This window comes from Aquarana catesbeiana, linkage group LG05 (genome assembly GCF_042186555.1).
Source record: "Aquarana catesbeiana isolate 2022-GZ linkage group LG05, ASM4218655v1, whole genome shotgun sequence".
Lineage (NCBI taxonomy): Eukaryota > Metazoa > Chordata > Amphibia > Anura > Ranidae > Aquarana > Aquarana catesbeiana.
Window position 1 is genome coordinate 294,934,578 of NC_133328.1, and position 20,790 is coordinate 294,955,367.

The window sequence follows — 20,790 nt, forward strand, 5'->3', positions numbered from 1 at the left end:
AAATTTATCTATGAACAAATGGGAGGAGGAGCAAATATATAGTGTGGACCGACCTAGTTTGAAATTTTACAGATGATACATTGATGACATCATCATTTTATGGAAAGGCACAGAAGAATCAATCTGGATAGGAAAACACTTCTCAAAGACAACAAGAAGAAAAAAGCTGAATAACAATATGGATATGGCCTTCCTTACTGGTTTTAGTTAACAGACAATACAAAGCATTGGAGGGAATTGTGAAAAAATACTGGCCTATCCTGAAGATAAAAACCTTAGGGAAAATACTTCCCCGACAACCAAGGTTTGTGTATAAAAGAGCACCCATGCTCAGAAACCGGCTTGTCCATAATGCAATAGACACCCATAAAGAAGTCACCCGTTTTTCTAACTTAAAATGTTTTTTATAGATGTCAGACATTTCTACCATATAGAGTCAGCCAAAAACAACATAGAAAAAAAGACTCCTTTAGATCTACGGTAACAGACAAGGAATATGAAAGAGATGATCACCTGCACCAATACACATGTAAAATATATCACTGAATGTCCATGTTGGTTTCAATACGTAGGTAGAACAACTAGACCACTTCATGTAAAAATTTGAGAACACATCAACAATATCAAAAAAGGATATACCAAGCACAGTCTAAACACTTCAGAGAAGTCCACCAATGAGATCCTTCAGTTTTGATTTTCTATGGCATAGACAAAATCAAAAGCCACTGGAGGGGGGACAACATGAAAGTCAAAATTTCAAACCTTCACACAAAATTAAACAAGATGGATATACTTGTTGGACACCCTTCATCCAGGGGGCCGTAACATAGATATAGACCTTAACTGCTTTATCTCTAATTTATAATTACATTTCATTTCTCTTCCCAGATTTTATTTTGGAATATTTATCAGGTATCTCCCAGTTCTCCTATAGAGTGTTAAATATTACCAGGTCCAATCTTTCTTTAATACAAACATTTAAAATGTTATCAGATTTCTCCTTTAGAGTGTCAAATTAATACCACATCCAATACATACAGTATCTCACAAAAGTGAGTACACCCCTCACATTTTTGTAAATATTTTCTTATATCTTTTCATGTGACAACACTGAAGAAATGACACTTTGCTACAATGTAAAGTAGTGAGTGTACACCTTGTATAATAGTGTAAATTTGCTGTCCCCTCAAAATAACTCAACACACAGTCATTAATGTCTAAACCGCTAGCAACAAAAGTGAGTACACCCATAATGAAATCTTCCAAATTGGGCCCAAAGTATCAATATTTTGTGTAGCTACCATTATTTTCCAGCACTGCCTTAACCCTCTTGGGCATGGAGTTCACCAGAGCTTCACAGGTTGCCACTGGAGTCCTCTCCCACTCCTCCATGACGACATCACAGAGCTGGTGGATGTTAGAGATATTGTGCTCCTCCACCATCCACCGTTTGAGGATGCCCCACAGATGCTCAATAGGGTTTAAGTCTGGAGACAGGCTTGGCTAGTCCATCATCTTTACATTCAGCTTCTTTAGCAAGGGCAGTGGTTGTCTTGGAAGTGTGTTTGGGGTCATTATCATGCTTGAATACTGCCCTGCGGCCCAGTTTCTGAAGGGAGGGGATCATGCTCTGCTTCAGTATGTCACAGTACATGTTGGCTCCCTCAAAGAACTGTAGCTCCCCAGTGTCCACAGCACTCATGCAACCCCAGACCATCACACTCCCACCACCATGCTTGACTGTAGGCAAGACACACTTGTCTTTGTACTCCTCACCTGGTTGCCCCCACACACGCTTGACACCATCTGAACCAAATAAGTTGATCTTGGTCTCATCAGCCCACAGGACATGGTTCCATCCATGTCCTTAGTCTGCTTGTCTTCAGCAAACTGTTTGCAGACTTTCTTGTGCATCATCTGTAGAAGAGGCTTCCTTCTGGCATGACAGTCATGCAGACCAATTTGATGCAGTGTGCGGCGTATGGTCTGAGCACTGACAGGCTGATCCCCCACCCCTTCAACCTCTGCAGCAACACTGGCAGCACTCATGCGTCTATTTCCCAAAGACAACCTCTGGATATGACACGTGCACTCAACTACTTTGGTCGACCATGGCGAGGCCTGTCCTGAGTGGATTATCACAGGGGGGAAAAGGGGGGGAGGGGCATGAGCGGGTGGGTATAGATAATCTGATCAGACCAATGCTGATCAAATCCTGGCCATACACCTGTAAGGGGTAATTGCTGTAACCAAATCAATGGCATATAGAAATAGGGAGGGAACCGGGGAACGGGGAAGGTATACGGTATAGATTACCGGTAGGGAAAAGTGGTTACTTTAGCAATTAATGGTCAGTACATATTGGTTGATAAAAGGTAACAATTTATTAATATTTAGCAAATAAAACACCTGGGTGAGGTAGACATACAATTAAATATTATGGCATTTGTGAGTTGCAAAAACATCCTCAGTGGATGACATAAGGAAAAAACCAACACGACAAACAGAACACACAAAACATATAACGGCAAAGACGCTGTCCGGACGGGTTATATGCTGCTCGGTGGCTAATCGGTCAAGTTAAAAATAGCATATGTATGTATTTCCAATTGGAAAATTTAGTAAAGTGCGCCACTGAGAAACATATACATGGAACAAGGAGAGGGGGTGGCGGGGGAAGGAGGGCCCGGACCCAAAGATGAATTGGAAAGTTGTTAGGGCAATTGCTGGCAGATCAGGGTGCTTGAGGGAAGGTAAGCATACTGGTTGCTGAGTGAATAAGGTTGTATAGCGGTATACTGGAATGTTCACCAGTGCATAATGGGCAGTGATGATTCACCATATAGGTAATGGAGCTGGTTATGCACTATAATCAACAAGCTTATTGCTATTGGTGAATTGCTGACAGTAGCTGTGTCAGGTGCTCAAGTGCCATGTAGTACTTACAGGACTTGGCTCGCATAAAGCTGTTCTGTGTCCGCAGCAAGTTTATAGATCATTATTGCTCATACCTTCACCTCCATAGAATTCCCTGAATGTTGTTGCTCAGGTCTTGCAGGGTCCGGAAGATTATTGAGCCGGTAAGTTAACCGCAGCGGTGATCATCCATAGGGGTGACTGGTCGGGTCACGGGAGAGAACACTCTTGCTACGTGCTAGTGGCTTGTGTAGCTTCAGGTGCCCTCAGCTGGTGCGGTGGGCTGCTTAATACTTCGCCGTTGAGTGATTCCCGACTCTCCGTCCACCCGATAGACAGCGCTGATGCCGGTGATGACGTCAACGCGTTTCGCTGTTGCGTGGTAGCGTAGCTTCTTCCTGGACGTTTGATTGGAGGAGCCAGCACACACCTTTTTATTTTTGGCGAACTGGCTTCAGTGTGCCCAATCGGCTCTATGATTGGTTTAGTTCTGTTGCTGTGTGGTAACATATAGCAGAGGCCGTGTGATTCGTTCAATACTTTGCAATTATGAAGTTGTAGTTGCCGCAATCAAGTTTTACGGGCAATATCATCAGTTATAGAGGCTTTATGGCAATTATGCATAGTAAATAGTGGTTGTGCAAGAAGGGAAAATACAATAATATACAGTGCATCTTTATAAGTTCGCAACGACACAAGAGGGAAAGAACATTAGGTGAGAACAGGGAGACACGCAAAATTCACAATTTCTTGAAAGTATTTCAAGGGATGCATTTGGAGAGGCCTAGTGTCATTCATATGGTAATCTCAGAGAAGTAGGCCAACAGTTAGGCTGGGTTAGATCAGAGTAAAAGTGAAAGTAAAAATAGAGGACTTATTTTTTTAGGGATATTAGTTTATGCAGTTTAAAGTTTTTAATTAGTATATTTTCTATTTATTATTTTTGTTTTTTTATTAATTATTTTTTATATATTTTTTTATTTTTAATTATTTATTCCATATTTTGTATTTTTTATATACTATTTTTTAAAAAGAAATATTTTTTGTGTGTATTTTTAAATTTCTGCCTGGTGTAAATTCCAGGAGGTACAGAAAAGGGATTCACGTACTTAGAAAAACCTGTAAATTTAGTTCTGTGTTTAACCCCAAAGGGGCAAGGGACTTCAAGCGGTACACCCATCGTTTTTCCTTTTGCAGGAGAACACGATCAAAGTCACCCCGTCGGCTGGAGATCTTCAAGGCATATATGCCCTTTATTAGCATGCCGTTGGTGCTTCTATCGTGCTCTAGTGCAAAATGTCTAGCTAGTGGTTTCTCTGGAATTTTTTCTTTGTCTTTGATTTCTCTTAAATGCTCACCAATACGTACTTTGAGGGGCCTTTTAGTTTTCCCCACATAAATCTTGGGGCAGGGACACGTTATCATATATACTACCCTGGTAGTAGAGCAGTTTATAAGATCTCGTATTTCAAATTGCTCTTTACCAAGGGCGTCTGAAAAAGTGGCTGTCCTATGTATTAGTGGGCAAATCTGACATTTGTTACAGGGAAACATCCCTTTGCTGCGTGGATAGTCAGCCAGCCAGGTCGGATCCGGATTTTTGGTGAATTCAGACCTGACTAACATATCGCTCAGGTTTCTTGCACGGCGGGCCACTAATGAAGGCGACGTGCCAACTATCCTGAGTGGAACCTGTTCTGTTAAACCGCTGTATGGTCTTGGCCACTGTGCTGCAGCTCAGTTTCAGGGTCTTGGCAATTTTCTTATAGCCTAGGCCATCTTTATGTAGAGCAACAATTCTTTTTTTCAGATCCTTCAGATCAGAGGTGCCATGTTGAACTTCTAGTGACCAGTATGAGAGAGTGAGAGCGATAACACCAAATTTAACACACCTGCTCCCTATTCACACCTGAGATTTTGTAACACTAACGAGTCACATTACACCAGGGAGGGGAAATGGCAAATTGGGCCCGATTTGGACATTTTCACTTAGGGGTGTACTCACTTTTGTTGCCAGCGATTTAGACATCAATGGCTGTGTGTTGAGTTATTTTGAGAGGACAGAAAATTTGCACTGTTAAACAAGCTGTACACTCACTACTTTACATTGTAGCAAAGTGTCATTTCTTCAGTGTTGTCACATGAAAAGATATAATAAAATATTTACAAAAATGTGAGGGGTGTGTTCACATTTGTGATATACTGTATATTCACCTTTATTTCTATATATTTTTTATTTGTTGTTTTTTATTATTTCTTATATTATTGTTTATTTTTTTCATGTTATTACATTTTTATTTTTATGTGCATGGGCATACAGTGAACCTTTAATATATTGGAATATTCACTGTATTTATAAACAACTTCTGAATGACATATGTAATATGTGGTGGTTTCTTGATACCTCCGAGACACTATAGAAACATGTACCTATTTGGAATACCAAGCATTGTTAGTCCATAGTATAAACAAAGAGTTAATAAGATCCAAGAGTAAACAGGCTCATTATATCAGGGGAAGCATAATTAGATAGGCTGCCCAGAGTATTGGAGCAGTGATAAAGATGGTCCCCAATTAGTTGCCCCCCAGGTTGCTAAGTAACCACATGATATATAAATCAGGAAGTGTAGCAAGATGGCGCTGCTCTGATGAAAAGCGTAGACCAGAGCATACAGCGTCATTGTGTCACTTACAGTTTCTGTCCGTGGAGCACATCACAGACTTCCTATTTTTTTGCTCGTTATTGTTTGATACCATGTAAGTGCATCTTTTAAACACTTTTATAATAAACTGCCACACAGAATTATACTATGGGGTTCACTTTTGTCATTTCAACATGTGTATAAGATTAAAACAAAAATTAAAACCGCGCTAAAGAATTAAATATATCCAAGACTATAGCTGCACGGATGGAACACCAATATCTGTGTAAAGTAAACCAAATAAAACAAGAAAACGTGCGCTCATAATCTGTGTACAAAGCGGATCGTATTAAAGCGATCCAAATCAATACAAGTGCATTAGTGTGCAAAACGGATCGTGTTGAAGCGATCCAAATCAATACAAAATAAATTAAAATAAAATACTTAGAACAAACATCGATCAAAATGCCATCAATGGATGATCTAAAATTAAATGTGTACTGGTGTGCTTAAAACCATATATCTATAAACAGCTTAAAACTTCCCACACTGAATAAGTTATTACATTAACCAGTCCTCAAATGTAAAAAAGCTTCTCAGCAGTGAAAAGAGTGGAGGTAGTCCATAGAATGGATGACAGAAGGAAAAGTTCCATAAGTAAGTATCTGCTTCATGAAAGCAGAGGAAGGCATCCACGATCCATCAGGTCAAAAGCCACACAGATAGATGGAGAGGGAGGGAGTGTACAGACGAAACTCTCACAGAATCCAAAGATATTAGAAGATGGACCCTTACCCTCAATGGTGGACCTCCCTTCTGGCGAGGTCTTACGTGCAAGCAGACTTAGCCCTCTGCGGGGACTGTGGGTAGATGGTATCCAAATCCGCTGATGTGCCCTGCGTCTCCGACCTGGCGTAAACCAACTCGTCCACCTGAGGAGGGGTGATAAGCCCACTTAGATTGTAAGCTCCTTGAGGGTAGGGACCCTCCCCGGGGAGCCATAAAAAATGCTAATCCCACAGTGGAAATGACCTGTCCACTTATTAATGCAGGTACTTATATAACGCTGTCAATTTACGCAGCGCTTTACATATACATTCACATCGGTCCCTACCCTCAAGGAGCTTACAATCTAAGTGGGCTTATCACCCCTCCTCAGGTGGACAAGTTGGTTTACGCCAGGTCGGAGACGCAGGGCACATCAGCGGATTTGGATACCATCTACCCACAGTCCCCACAGAGGGCTAAGTCTGCTTGCACGTAAGACCTCGCCAGAAGGGAGGTCCACCACTGAGGGTAAGGGTCCATCTTCTAAGATCTTTGGATTCTGTGAGAGTTTCATCTGTACACTCCCTCCCTCTCCATCTATCTGTGTGGCTTTTGACCTGATGGATCGTGGATGCCTTCCTCTGCTTTCATGAAGCAGATACTTACTTATGGAACTTTTCTTTTGTCATCCATTCTATGGACTACCTCCACTCTTTTCACTGCTGAGAAGCTTTTTTTACATTTGAGGACTGGTTAATGTAATAACTTATTCAGTGTGGGAAGTTTTAAGCTGTTTATAGATATATGGTTTTAAGCACACCAGTACACATTTAATTTTAGATCATCCATTGATGGCATTTTGATCAATGTTTGTTCTAAGTATTTTATTTTAATTTATTTTGTATTGATTTGGATCGCTTCAACACAATCCGTTTTGCACACTAATGCACTTGTATTGATTTGGATCGCTTTAATACGATCCACTTTGTACACAGATTATGAGCGCACGTTTTCTTGTTTTATGTGTATAAGATTGCTGGGTTGCTGGTGAAGAGGAACTAAGGAGGAAGGAAAGAGATATGATTCCTGTACTTGAGACCTAATTTCAGCTATTGTGGATGCTGTCTACCCCCTCGGTGGGGAGAGCTTTCCGGTGAGTGCGGTAAAGGAGTGGGAGTCCAAGTGGAGAAACTGGCATACCTCATGTTTCTCTAAAAACACGCACTGATATTGAAGCACCTAAATAGCACTTTAGTATGGACTTACAATCTGTGAATTTGTTAGCACTTGTCATCTTTTACATTCATAAGCACCATTTTATGAATTTATTACATCGCCCATAAAGGTGACTATATTTGTTCACCTTTGGCACTAGGATGAGAAGTTTTGCACTGTTATAGGGCTATATTTATTTAAAGCAGCGACATACAGGTATCTAATTCCCATCTCCCACTCAATTGTGACTCTACCACAGTAGTTGTTGAAATGGAGGCAGCAGCATTTTAATAATATACATTTTTATATTTTTATTTTGACCATAGCGTGGAACTGCTCTCTTATTGTTTCAATGTATTTAAACACAAAATCCTACAAAATGTCCTGTCTACATTAACTTTAACAAAATGATGTGCAGATTAAAATTTTTCTGAATCATGTATTATAAAAATCCAATGTGTTTCAGGAATTTATCATCAGGACTTGGTACCTATGAATGAAATGTATACTGGAATAATAAAATTGGAGGTATCCTAAAGGGATAAAAGGTTGAGTCACTTGCTGGTTATGCTTAAAAGGATAAATACAAAGTGGGTAGTATGTGTTGGGTAGGCAAGTAAGTGGCAGATCACAAGAACTGGGCACAGACACTGGGGAAGCCAGGTAAATGCACGCATGGAGAAATGCTGCAATGCTGTGAAAACTTAGTTGATGGGTGAATGAGGTCAGCTGGTAAACTGCTTCCTGAGTCTTACTGGTTCCTCTGTCTCTGTCTGTATACCAGAGAGTCTTTGAACCTAAGAAATATAACAAGGGCTAAGGTAAGGCCTTGTTCTCAAAATCAAAGGAAGCTTGTATTTTTCTGCAACTGGGGTACATCACATGCACCCTCCCATCCTTGGATATCAGTTATTTTTTACACGTCTATTATTACATGTCTTATTTTTATATGTCTATATAAAAATATAGACAGTTGCCAAAACTGTACATAAGGAGGCGGTGGTTTTAATTCACAGAAGATAGCAGGGAAAGCTAATATTGTTTGAGATCACCATCCATTGCACAGGAGGTTACAAGGACACTGGATTTCTGATAATATCAGCAGGTATTTTTGAGTATGTGCATAAAATGCATTGAATGTACTTAGCTTAAAAAAAAAAATGCAGCCACCAGTATAACCCAACCCTTTTACTCTATTTGTGGATTTAAATAAATTTGTGCGGAACTCAACAGTCAAAAAATATTATAACATCAAATCTGCCACTAATAATTCCACAGAGTTTTTGGAGTTGGACACTCCTTTAGAAGAATCTGCTCTCAGCCCATCACTAGACATTGCTTGTCTAGCACTCCTTGAGGAATTAAACACAGAAGATGATGATGCATATGCTGTCCATCTAATACAACATCTCCCTACCTCCCCACCAGTACAACACACCACGTTCTGACCAAAATTGATTTTCAATCCGACCCATGTTAAGGGCCCATATATTCAGAGCTTCTACCAGGTTGTTTGTTCAGAAATCAAGCTTATGTGTAACCAGACCACCACCACTCCACAACATCAAAATCTTTCCCCACAAGAAAGATCCTCCCTTCAGGCCCTTACCAGTAACACCAATATTATCATTAAACCCGTGGACAAAGGTGGGATTGTAGTCCAAAATAGGGATGCTCAGAGAAGAGCCTCCAGACTCCTCTCTGACTCCCGCACATACACTAGACTTCCTAGTGATGCACTACCCCTAAATAGTCTAGAAGCACGTATATTGGTTGATGAGGCCCTCCACGAAAGGAATCATCACTAAAATGGAAGCTGCCTTCCTCCAGCGTGACAGTTACCTCATACCTTACTTTTATCATCTTCCTAAAATCCACAAAAATCTAGATGACCAGCCCGGATGCCACATTATAGCTGCTATGGAGTGCGCCACTATCTATTTCTCCATATATATAGATCACTTTTTACAGCCTTTAGTCCAAAACTTACCTGCTTACATACGTGACAGCATTCACTTACTAGACACCCTTTAAACACACCTTTGGGAACCCGCCTATATAGATCTTTATATACATCCATTCCCCATGATGTTGAGCTAGAAGCCGTACAATATTTCCTTACCAAAGACCCACTCATTAACCCAAGTCAAGCCCAATTCATCTTAGATTCTACACATTTCTGCTTAACCCATAATTATTTCTTTTTCAACAACTAGTATTACTTACAGATTCAAGGCACAGCTATGGGACTAACTTTGTCCCCAGTTATGCAAATCTGACTATGGGCCTCTGGGAATAACGATTTATTTGGCAAAACAACCCCTAGTCTAAAAACATTGTTTTCTTCGGACGTTACATTGACGATATAGTCATCATATGGGACAGCTCTTGATCCATGGTTGATAACTTCGTCTCCTATTGCAATACCAACAACTCAGGCCTATCCTTTACTTCAGTTTGTGACTCTGAATCCCTGGCTTTTCTAGACCTGGAATTATGCCATACTGAGACCACTATACATGCTAAAAACTATGTCAAGCCCAGTGCGGGGAATTTCTACCTGCATTTCAGTAGTTGTCATCACCCCAGATGGAAATCTAACATCCCAAAGAGCTAGTTTTGTCATCTAAGACATAATTGTACACGCTCGGAGGACTATATGAAACAAGGAGACTTGTTCAAACAAAAGTTTCTGGAAAAGGGGTATCCTTCTACATTGGTCCAAGAGGCCTACACGCACTCCATGACATACCCCCGGCAAACAATCATAACCCAGCACCCTCCCAAACCATCAGATTCATCACCCAATTCCATACAGAACACAAAAAGATGGATCACATTTTTCACAAACATTGGAGAATATTGCTCAACGATCCCCATCTCCAACTTACTCTAAGCAATAAACCCACCATCACATATAGGAGAGCTAAAAATATCAAAAGCAAAATCGCCTTGAGTAAATTAAAATCCAACAAGAATATATCTAAACCTACCGCGACCTTTCTCAATATCAAAGGAATGTACCAATGCTGCAAACTGGGGTCCCTTACTTGTAAATTCATTAACCATAGACAAAAACAATTTACTACTAAAGGAAAAACCACCATCACCTCGGGGAATTTTTCATTTGTCACAAAGAAAAACACTGCATCAAACTCGAATGTGCACATTAATGAGAAAATGACTTCCTGAAGAGCCATTCATGGCGAAACATATGTCGGAGCGGAGGATCCAACATTTCCGGGTCCAATTTTGATACACCAGGCTTTGCACCTTCCGAGTGAGACGCGGATTGCACGCTACTCCCAGAGATCAGTTGACTCACACACGCTGTTTACACATAGTGCCAGGCCAGGCACTATTACATGTGAGTGTAACTGCTATTACTGCTGCTGTTTTTACTCTATTAAAAATTACTACACTATGAGACTTTCATCTGTGTCTCCTGTGGAGTCATTTTTTACATTCTATCTCCTTCATGAGTGGCCATTGGAGTGGATTCATGCCATTAGTGGAACCAATTTGGGGTTTCCAAAGTGTTTCTTCACCATCGTGTAAAAAGGGGTCAAACAGCTCTGGTGAGTGGCCATCTTCATACTGAGCACTTGTGGTGGAAGATCTAGAAGTTTTACCTCAGAGCATTCCATTTTGGTGTTGGGATTTATTCACTTATGGACTTTATGCTTGCTTATTTTCTCATTAATGTGCACATTCGAGATTGATGCAGTGTTTTTCTTTTTTTTTTTTTGTGTTGCATAAAGATTTTATTGAGAAAAAAACAAATACAATCTTGACATGTACAATCATAGCTAGGCGAGCCTGTATAGGTAATACACATCTGCATATATAGTTATTCAAAAAGAGCTATTGAAGTAAGACAACTGTATTTTCAAGCTATGAGCGAAGAGTCAGATGTGACTACGATGCTTAGGAGTGCGCATTCTCAAAGGGCGATATAAAAAAGAAGAAGGGAATGTCAATGGAGCAAAAGATTATGTGGGGATGAAGCAAGTGAAGGGGGAAAGGAGGGAGGGGGAGGGGGAAGACAGGGGGGTGTGCGAATGAGGAGAGGGGGTAAGATCTTCACCAACTACCCTCTCTAGCTTATAGGGCTCACTACCCTTAAATATATCACAATTGGGTTTGAATTTAAGTTAGGCTTTGATAACAGGGGTGATGTCACTCCGGTTAGGAGTTATTTCGATGTCGACTTGAGATCTTGGTATGGTTGGGAACTTCTGAAAGTAATCCAGGGTTCCCAAGTATTCGTGAATTTGGAGATGTTATCCAAGGCAGTATATATCAGCTCCTCTGTCTCAGCGACACGATTTATTCTGTTAAACCACTCAGAGACAGAAGGGGGAGATGTGGACCTCCAACTGGTCGGTATGCACAACCTTGCAGCATTAATCATGTGTATGGCAATCGACTTATGATAATGTTTTTTAGGAAGTTTAGATGCAGGAGATACTGCGCTGGGCAAAACTGTAGAGAGAGTAATGACACTTGTTTTGTCAGCTCATGAACCTTGGGTCAGAATGGCTGGAGTGCCGGGCAGTCCCAAATATGGAGGAATGTGCCCGTCTCCACACCACACCACCAGCAGAGGTCAGGGACACAGGGGGAGAACCTGTGCACCAGGTCAGTGTACTATACCATTGGGTTTTTAGTTTATATTCGTTCTCTTGAACTGATACATTCAGGGACCCTTTGTGAATGAAAAGGTGGACGTGGTCCCAGTCCTCGCAGTGTTTTTCTTTGTGACAGTTTTTTTTATATGAACATGTATAGCGCCTTATTCTTTATTTTATAATTTTGCACAGTTCCAGTGATTTGTTCACTTTAAAGGGGGCAGCTGTTTGTTTATATGTTCTCATCCCCACAAGACGCCTTTTTTTGGTACACATTTTTAGAATTCTTTCATTGCTCCACAGAATTTGTCATTTACTGTCTGACCTACCCGTCCGGCCTACTCTATATGGGCCGCACCATTCGCACTCTATGAAAAAGATTTGGAGAGCACAGATGCTCTATTGCAAATAATGACAACCAGTGCGCATGCACGCGGCGCCGGAGCAGGACATGCACTGACCGAGCTCCGCAAGTCCCGGCCCATAATTAGCTATAAACAGCGGTAGGAGACGCTCGGATCACCATCAGACCGGCAGCCCGCAGACCAGGAACGGATCATGCGGCGAAGGACAGCGGGGAGCACAAAGAAACCAAAAAAACCCGCACAACAGCCCCGTACAACACGCGCCCAGTCGCAGTCTCCCCCAGACGAAGATGGCGGTGGAGAGAGGGGACACAACACGTGGCGGCGGCCTCAGCTCCAGACAACAAGCACCAATAAGGCGCAGGGGAGAGGAGGCACAGACTGGGGCAGCCCACAGGCCCAGCAGCAACTCCCCCAGATGGCTCAACAACCAGGACTGAGAGTCCTGGAGAACAACAGCTCCCAGGCACAGCAGCAGCTTCCTCTAGCTAAGATGGCGCCGATACAGGGAGCCTCAGAGCAAGGGGGTCACCAGCTACAACAGCCAGTCTTCTCCCATCCAGATATGGCAACACTGGACAGCACAGGCAGGGACCCCCCCTTCTCATCCCAGTCCCATTAATGTATGCTGACTCCCCAGCCTCTTCCACAGATAGACAAATGGCAGAATTAGCTGAGCTGGCTCTGAGCCAAAGCAGCTCTGTGCAACCTCAACCACCTATTCTTGCTACCACATATTCAGGGGATGCATTCCTTCTGGCAAGATTCTCCACACTCCTGCAACAGGAACTGTCCAAAGCCTGCACAATTATCACAACTGGACTGAAAGATGACTTTCAAAACATAGGAGAGAGGCTAGACACGATAGAGTCCAAAATGGATGGTACCGTGAAGAGAGTTAACCAAAATACCAGAATGATCTCTTCCCTACAAGACCAACTAGATTAGGCAAACGCGAAGATTGAGGACCTGGAGAACAGATCTAGGAGGTACAACTTCTGCGTGCGTGGCCTTCCAGAGTCAGTGGGACCTAGAAGATGCTATACACTCCTTGATGAAAAACCTGATACCAGATATCTCCTCTCACCAGTTGGAATTAGACAGAGTTCACAGAGCCCTGACAGGACCTAGGCTAGATGGCCTACCCGGTGACATGATAGTTAAGCCATATTTTTACCAGATTAAAGAAAAGATAATGATGGAGGCCAGAATCAAAGGAGATATCGCACTTATGGGAAATAAAGTCCAGATCTTCGCGGACATCTCTCAGGCAAAGATCCAGAAAAGACAACTGAAACCTCTACTAACCCATCTGATCAACCGCCAGATCAGATATCGTTGGTCATTTCCATTCCGATTGTCCTTTACTTATAGAGGGAAATCCCACTCCTTTGCCAGCTTCCAGTCCGGCGAGGAGTTGCTCCTGGAATTAGGACTAATCACTAAGGACTCACCTCTCTCCAACACCCCCAACACTGACAGTCGTCCGGTCTCCCCTCTATGGTCCCAGCCGGGAAGATCCAGATCCAGGAAGTCTCCACCAATCACCTAAACATCCCCAAGAAACTCCACCTGGACATTGCTCCTCATAATGAGACTAGCCTTCCTACATTTGGACACTGTCCAACTTCGAAGACTTATACTGAAGATGGACAGCCTCAATTTTCTTTTGATGTGCTCCGTAAGGCACTCTAGCTCTTAATTGCTTACCAGATGATTACACTTTTTTTTCATTTCCCCCATCTCCCCTTTTTTTTTTTTGTCAGATAAGGGTGACCCGGTTCCCGATTGTGGACTTCCCTTATCTCACATCTATGACACTATGCCCGGTCTGGTGGTTCCCCCCTCCCTTCCAGACAAAGCAAGAGAAGGGCTAGAGCGGAAAAGCATGCCACTTGTGGTGAACTTGCCCCTACCTCGAGAGTGGAGGCAACTTCGCAACATAAGGGGGTTTGGCACCCCTATGGTTGTACTGATTTACAGTGCACAGGTTCTTTTTATATGTTAGCATTATTAATGTGTTATTATTACAGCTTAACCAAAGACGTACAGTCTATCTTTAAATCTGTTCTTTTCTCTCCTTTCCAAGCTTTTCTTCCCTTTGGTGCACTCCCACTCCCTTTGGTGCACTCCCACTCCAGGAATGATTCTGTCAGGGGACCAAGAGGACCCCTGACAGAATCATTGAGGCTCCTAAAACGTGAGTACAGTCCACCGAACCCATATGACCAGTAGATCCTCCACAAAATATACCATCCTAACACATAATGTGCAGGGCCTTAACTCCCCTATTAAGAGGACAAAGGCCTTTCAACAATATCATAAAATGGGGATAGACATACTACTACTACAGGAGACACACTTTTCACAGACTTCTGCCCCTAAATATCTACATGCATGATACCCCACGGTCTTTTTATCAAACAGACCTGATAAAAAACAGGGAGTATCTATATGTATTGCTAAGAAGATCCCATTCATGCCCACCAATATTATAAGGGACAAGGAAGGTCGCTATATCATGGCAACAGGGAAAATCAATGAAAATGTAATCACTCTACTCTCCTATTATGCTCCCAACACAGGGCAAACACAGTTCCTGCGCTCAATGCTAACAGCGATCCTGCCCCATGTGGTGGAACATATAGTTTTGGGGGGGATAGCAACACTTCTCTAAACCAAATCTTAGATAAATCTAACCCCAGGAAGGAAGTTCTAAAACACACCCCAAAACAAAGTGGGGAGATAGCATGCCTACTACACAGCTATGATGCTATGATTTGATCGATATATGGAGAGATGCTCACCCCACCACCAGGGACTACACGTTTTATGCCCACGTACACAAAACGTATTCCCGAATAGATCACCTATTCACATTATCTCCACTTCTCTCTTATGTCTCATTGGCTAAAATTCTCCCTATGGCATGGTCGGACAATTCCTCGATCCTAGTCACACTTAGAAACCCATGGTCAAAACCACAACCATTATCTTGGCGACTAAATGAGTCTTTAATAAATGACCCCATTATTGCCAAAGAAGTACGCCTTATGCGCAAACAAAGGGCCAAACAGCATCTTGACCTTAGAGACCAGATTGACGCAGCCCACATGGCCCTGAATTTGAGCATCAACACAAAAGCAGAAAAATACATTAGATGGTCCAGACATCGATATTACACCATGGGAGATAAACCCAATAAACTTTTAGTGAGGAAACTAACTCCTAGACCATTTACACCTGCTCTACCTAAACTGCAACTACAGAATGGCCAGACAACCCAGAATCCACAGCTAATACTGCAGGAATTTTTCACTTTTTACTCCAAACTATATGATTCCACGCCCCCCTCCACAAGGATAAAGCGGAGGAGTTCCTCCGAGATATCACGCTCCCTACACTAGACCAAGATCATGTAGAGTTAATGGACACAGAATTTACCACAGGAGAAGTAGCTGCAGCTATTAAAAATCTAAACCCATCCAGGGCACCAGGCCCAGATGGATTTTCTGGCCATTATTATCCCAAATATACAGAGGTTCTGACCCCACATTTGTGCTCTTTCTACAATGAGTTAAGAAAAGGATCCCCTTTGCCATTACACGAAAATAGTGCCTTTATTCAAATTTTACCCAAACCAAATAAAGACCATGGGGACTGCACGAATTATCGCCCGATATCACTAATAAATGTAGACCTAAAGATAATGACAAAGATCTTAGCTACTTGCATGAACTCATTTGTATCAAAATACATCCATCCTGATCAGGTAGGGTTCGTTCCCAATAGACAAGCCCCAGATCAGACTAGATGGATCATCAATATCATATCTGGCCTGAATTCGGGCTGGGATGGGGGAGGTCACAGGGGAGCGCTTCTGATCTCATTAGACCTACACAAGGCCTTTGACTCCCTATCCTGGGACTATCTATTCTTTATTTTAGAACGTTATGGGTTCGGTCCGAAATTCTTGACGGCACTTAAAACTATATATAATGCTCCCACAGCGCACCTAGTAGTCAAGGGCTATCGGTCACAAAATATAGATATACTCAGAGGAACCTGACAGGGATGCCCACTATCCCCTTTATTGTTTATTTTGGTGTTAGAACCATTAGCCATTAAAATACGAGATCATCCAGATATACAGGGAGTTCACTGTGGAGACCGCAAACATAAATGCGCGTTGTTCGCGGATGATATATTGTTACTTCTCTCCTCCCCAGTCACCTCTTTGCCCACTCTAAACATAGTACTAAAACATTTCACTTTAGTAACAGTGAAGTGACTAACACTGCAAGTGAACCATTCAGAATCCCAAGCACTCAACGTATCCTTACAAACACATATAATTTGAGCTTTACGAAGCTCATTCTCATTTAAATGGCAGAACGAGGCCTTTCCATATTTGGGAATCTCTTTCACTCCATCCCTCTCCACACTATAGAAAATAAACTACCCTCTGCTGTTTAAAAAATTATCAGAGGATCTCAAACGGTGGTCAAACAACCCCCCATCCTGGTTCGGTCGACCATTTTACCTAAGGTACTGTACCTGTTCCGGACTCTCCCAATAGCAATAGTAAGATCCGATCTGTGGAAGTTTCAGAAAAAACAGCTTGAATTTATATGGGGAAACAAAAGATCCAGGGTGAATAGACAAACATTATATACACCAAAACTGAAGCTTCCTGATGACGCAACTGACGTTGAGAAACGCGTAGAGGCTGCTGGGAAATGTATTACATCGTTACGCTATTTCCGACTGGGCGAGAGCGAGGCGCGGAACGCAAACCGGGTGAAAACGAGGCTTGCACCGCACGCCGGCCGGGAAAACACACACGAGATTCCTTCACCCATAAAACAACTGCTGGAAAAGCTTGGTGCCGGCTTATGGGCACCTCAAAATGTGAGTGCACAGTCTTTTTTATCCTTTATATTAAATAAAATATCCATTACATATTGCGCAATGATCGCTGTTTATTTTCTATGGTAATGGATACGGTTTGCCTATAGAATTTGGGGCCAGCAAAGAGAACGGTAAAGGTGGAGTGGTTATCCCTTCTAATGAACCAAAGGCGCATACTAACCAGTATCTGGTGAGTGGTTAATACAGGTGGTGGTGCAATTGTCACTTTTTCCTTGTCAAAAGAAGTTTATTGAGTATACAATGTTATAAAGATACATAAAGTAAGTTTACAAGGATCTATAAAGTAAGCTCATTGTTTTACAGTAGGGTTTATATAGGTAAATATCATGAAATTTCAAATATTAAACATTGGGTTCACGTAAACCTAAATTAAAGATATATATCATTTCCTTGGTTTTGTAGGTATTTAAATGATTTATACCTACTATACATATTGTTTACAAGTAGAGTGTATATAGGTCAAATAAATTCTGATAATGAGCTTTAATCGTAAGGTGGAGAAAAGGAAAGAGAAAGAAGAAAAAGGGTTGAAAGGTAGAGGTATGGTCCACAAGGTTGTCCCGCTCGTCAGTTTATTATTCTTTTTAGTTCTCTTTGAAGCCTTAGAATGGGTGTCTCTGTAAGTCATTTAATCTGTTACCATAGCAACAGGACAGAGTCATTGAAGTTTGACAGGAACTGTTGTTTTATCCAAGGATGCCAAAGTTTTTCAAATTTTGGAATTTGATTTTGATCGATGGCTACCATCTTAGCATGGGACATTGTATTATTCATTCTGTGAATTGTTTCTGCTAGTACCAATGTAGGAGATTTCCATGCCTTGGCCACTGTTTGTTTTGCAGCCGTTATTAGTTGGATCATAAGTTTGAATTGAGAGAGTGTTAACCATTCCGGTTTTAGATTAAGTAAAGTTAAATATGGATCTGGTTGTATTACTTTTTTAAATATTTTAGATGCAATCACGAAGACTTCCTTCCAGAAGGTTTGGATTACTGGGCACGTCCACCATATGTGTAAATATGTGCCTATTTCTGGGCATCCTCGAAAACAAAGAGCTGAGGTATTAGGTGAATATTTTGCCACTCTAGCAGGTACAAGGTACCAGCGAGTTAGGACTTTATAATTTGTCTCCAGTGCTAAGATGTTGGGTGAAGATGACTTAGATGTGAGCCATATGTTAGACCAGTCCGTGTCTTCTAAAGTTCGTCCCAGGTCCTCCTCCCACCGCTGAACGTAAGAGGGTCTATTAAGATTTGCTACTCCATATAATTGATTATAAAGTGATGAAATTGTACCTTTAGCAAATGGATCTTTTGTACAGATTGATTCAAAAATGGATAATTGGGATAATGGTGTATCCCCCTTTAGGAATGGTGTATAGAAATTTTTGATTTGGAGATATCTAAATATCTCAGAGTTTGGTAGATCATATTTTTCTCTAAGCGATGGGAATGAAAGGAAGGATTTAGATGCTATGAAGTCATTTAGTGTCTGAATGCCTGATGTTGTCCAAGCTTTAAAAGAATTTGGGTAGATCCATGCCGGATAAAAGGCCGGATTTCTGATAAAAGAAAGGAGAGGATTGTGTGGAGATTGTAACTGATATTTGTTTTTTAGTTTATCCCAGAGAGATAGGAAGTGTTTAGTTATGGGATTATGAATTTTAAAGTGGTCTTTAGGATCAAGCCATAATAAATTTGATATTAATAGAGGGTCATTTTCTGAAGCCTCTATAAATACCCATAATGGGATTTCCTGTTTTGCATGGTATTTGGACAGACTGGCCAAATGTGCTGCTCTGTAGTAGTTAGTAAAATTAGGGTATCCCAGGCCTCCTTTATTTTTGGGAAGATGTAGTGTGTGTATAGGTATACGTGGTTTAGAAGAGCCCCATATAAACGAAGTTGCTCTTTTTTGTACTATTCTCAAAAAATAGGAAGGAATTGGAATAGGGAGGACTCTGAATAGATAAAGCAATTTGGGTAGAATAGTCATTTTGATTGCATTAATCTTCCCTATCCAGGATAAAGGAAGTTGAGACCATTGTTTTATTAGATTTGTGATCTGTCTTAATACAGGAGGATAATTGTTTGAGAATAAGTCAGAATGAGATGCTGTTAAATGAATTCCAAGATATGGGATTGATTTTTCTGCCCATGTGAATGGGAGTGCAGCCCTAGCCGGGATCAATTCCATGTTTGTGAGTGAAATATTAAGCACTAGGCATTTCTTAGGATTAATCATAAGGCCGGATAGGGCTGCAAATCCATCAAGAGCTGGTATTAAGTTAGGACCAGAGACTTGTGGTGATGATAGAAAATGTAATATATCGTCTGCAAATATACATAATTTGTGTGTAATACCTCCTACTTCAATGCCAGTTATAGTTTGGTTTGTTCTGATGTATTGGGCCATGGGTTCGAGTATAAGGGCAAATAATAAGGGAGATAATGGGCAACCCTGTCGGGTACCTCTTTCGATATTAAAGGCTTCAGATTTGTATCCAGCATATTTTATATAGGCTTTGGGTTTATTATATAATGCTTTGATCCATGTTAAAAAGTGGGGTCCAAAACCCCATTTTTGTAATGAATATTGCATATATTGCCAGGATACTATGTCAAATGCCCTCTTAATATCGAGAGATAGAAAACATAAAGGGATTTTCTGTTTTTTAGCAATATGTGCCAATAACACTGCCCTGCGTATATTATCGCCTGCCTGTCTATTTGGCATGAAGCCTACTTGATCTTTATGTATTAATTTTCCTATAATGCTATTGAGGCGTTTTGCTATTATTTTTGCTAATAATTTAATATTGAGGTTTAACAGAGAGATAGGCCGATAATTCACACAGGAAGTATCATCAGAAAGGGGTTTTGGGATCATACAAACAATTGCCATTAGTGTTTCTTGCCGAAAAGAATGTCCATCTAGAAGTTTGTTAAAAGTTTCAGTGAGAATGGGAGAGAGTATTTCTGAGAATGTTTTATAGTATAAAGCCGAGTAGCCGTCTGGGCCTGGTCTTTTGTTAAGTTTTAGGTCTTTTATGGCGTTAGCAACTTCATCTATAGTTATAGGCTCATCCAAACTGCTTTTTTGATTCTGAGATAACTCAGGTAAGGTTATTTTTGAGAAGAAGGATTCAGCCTCTGTAGGATTAAATTCATTGTTTGTCTTGTATAAAGTTGCGAGATGTGAGTGAAATTTATGGACTATTTTAACTGGATTACATGTGTAAACATTTTTTGATAATTTCAAACGTATTAGTTTGAAAGATTTGTTAGTTGAATTTAATGCCCGAGCCAAATATGTACCTGG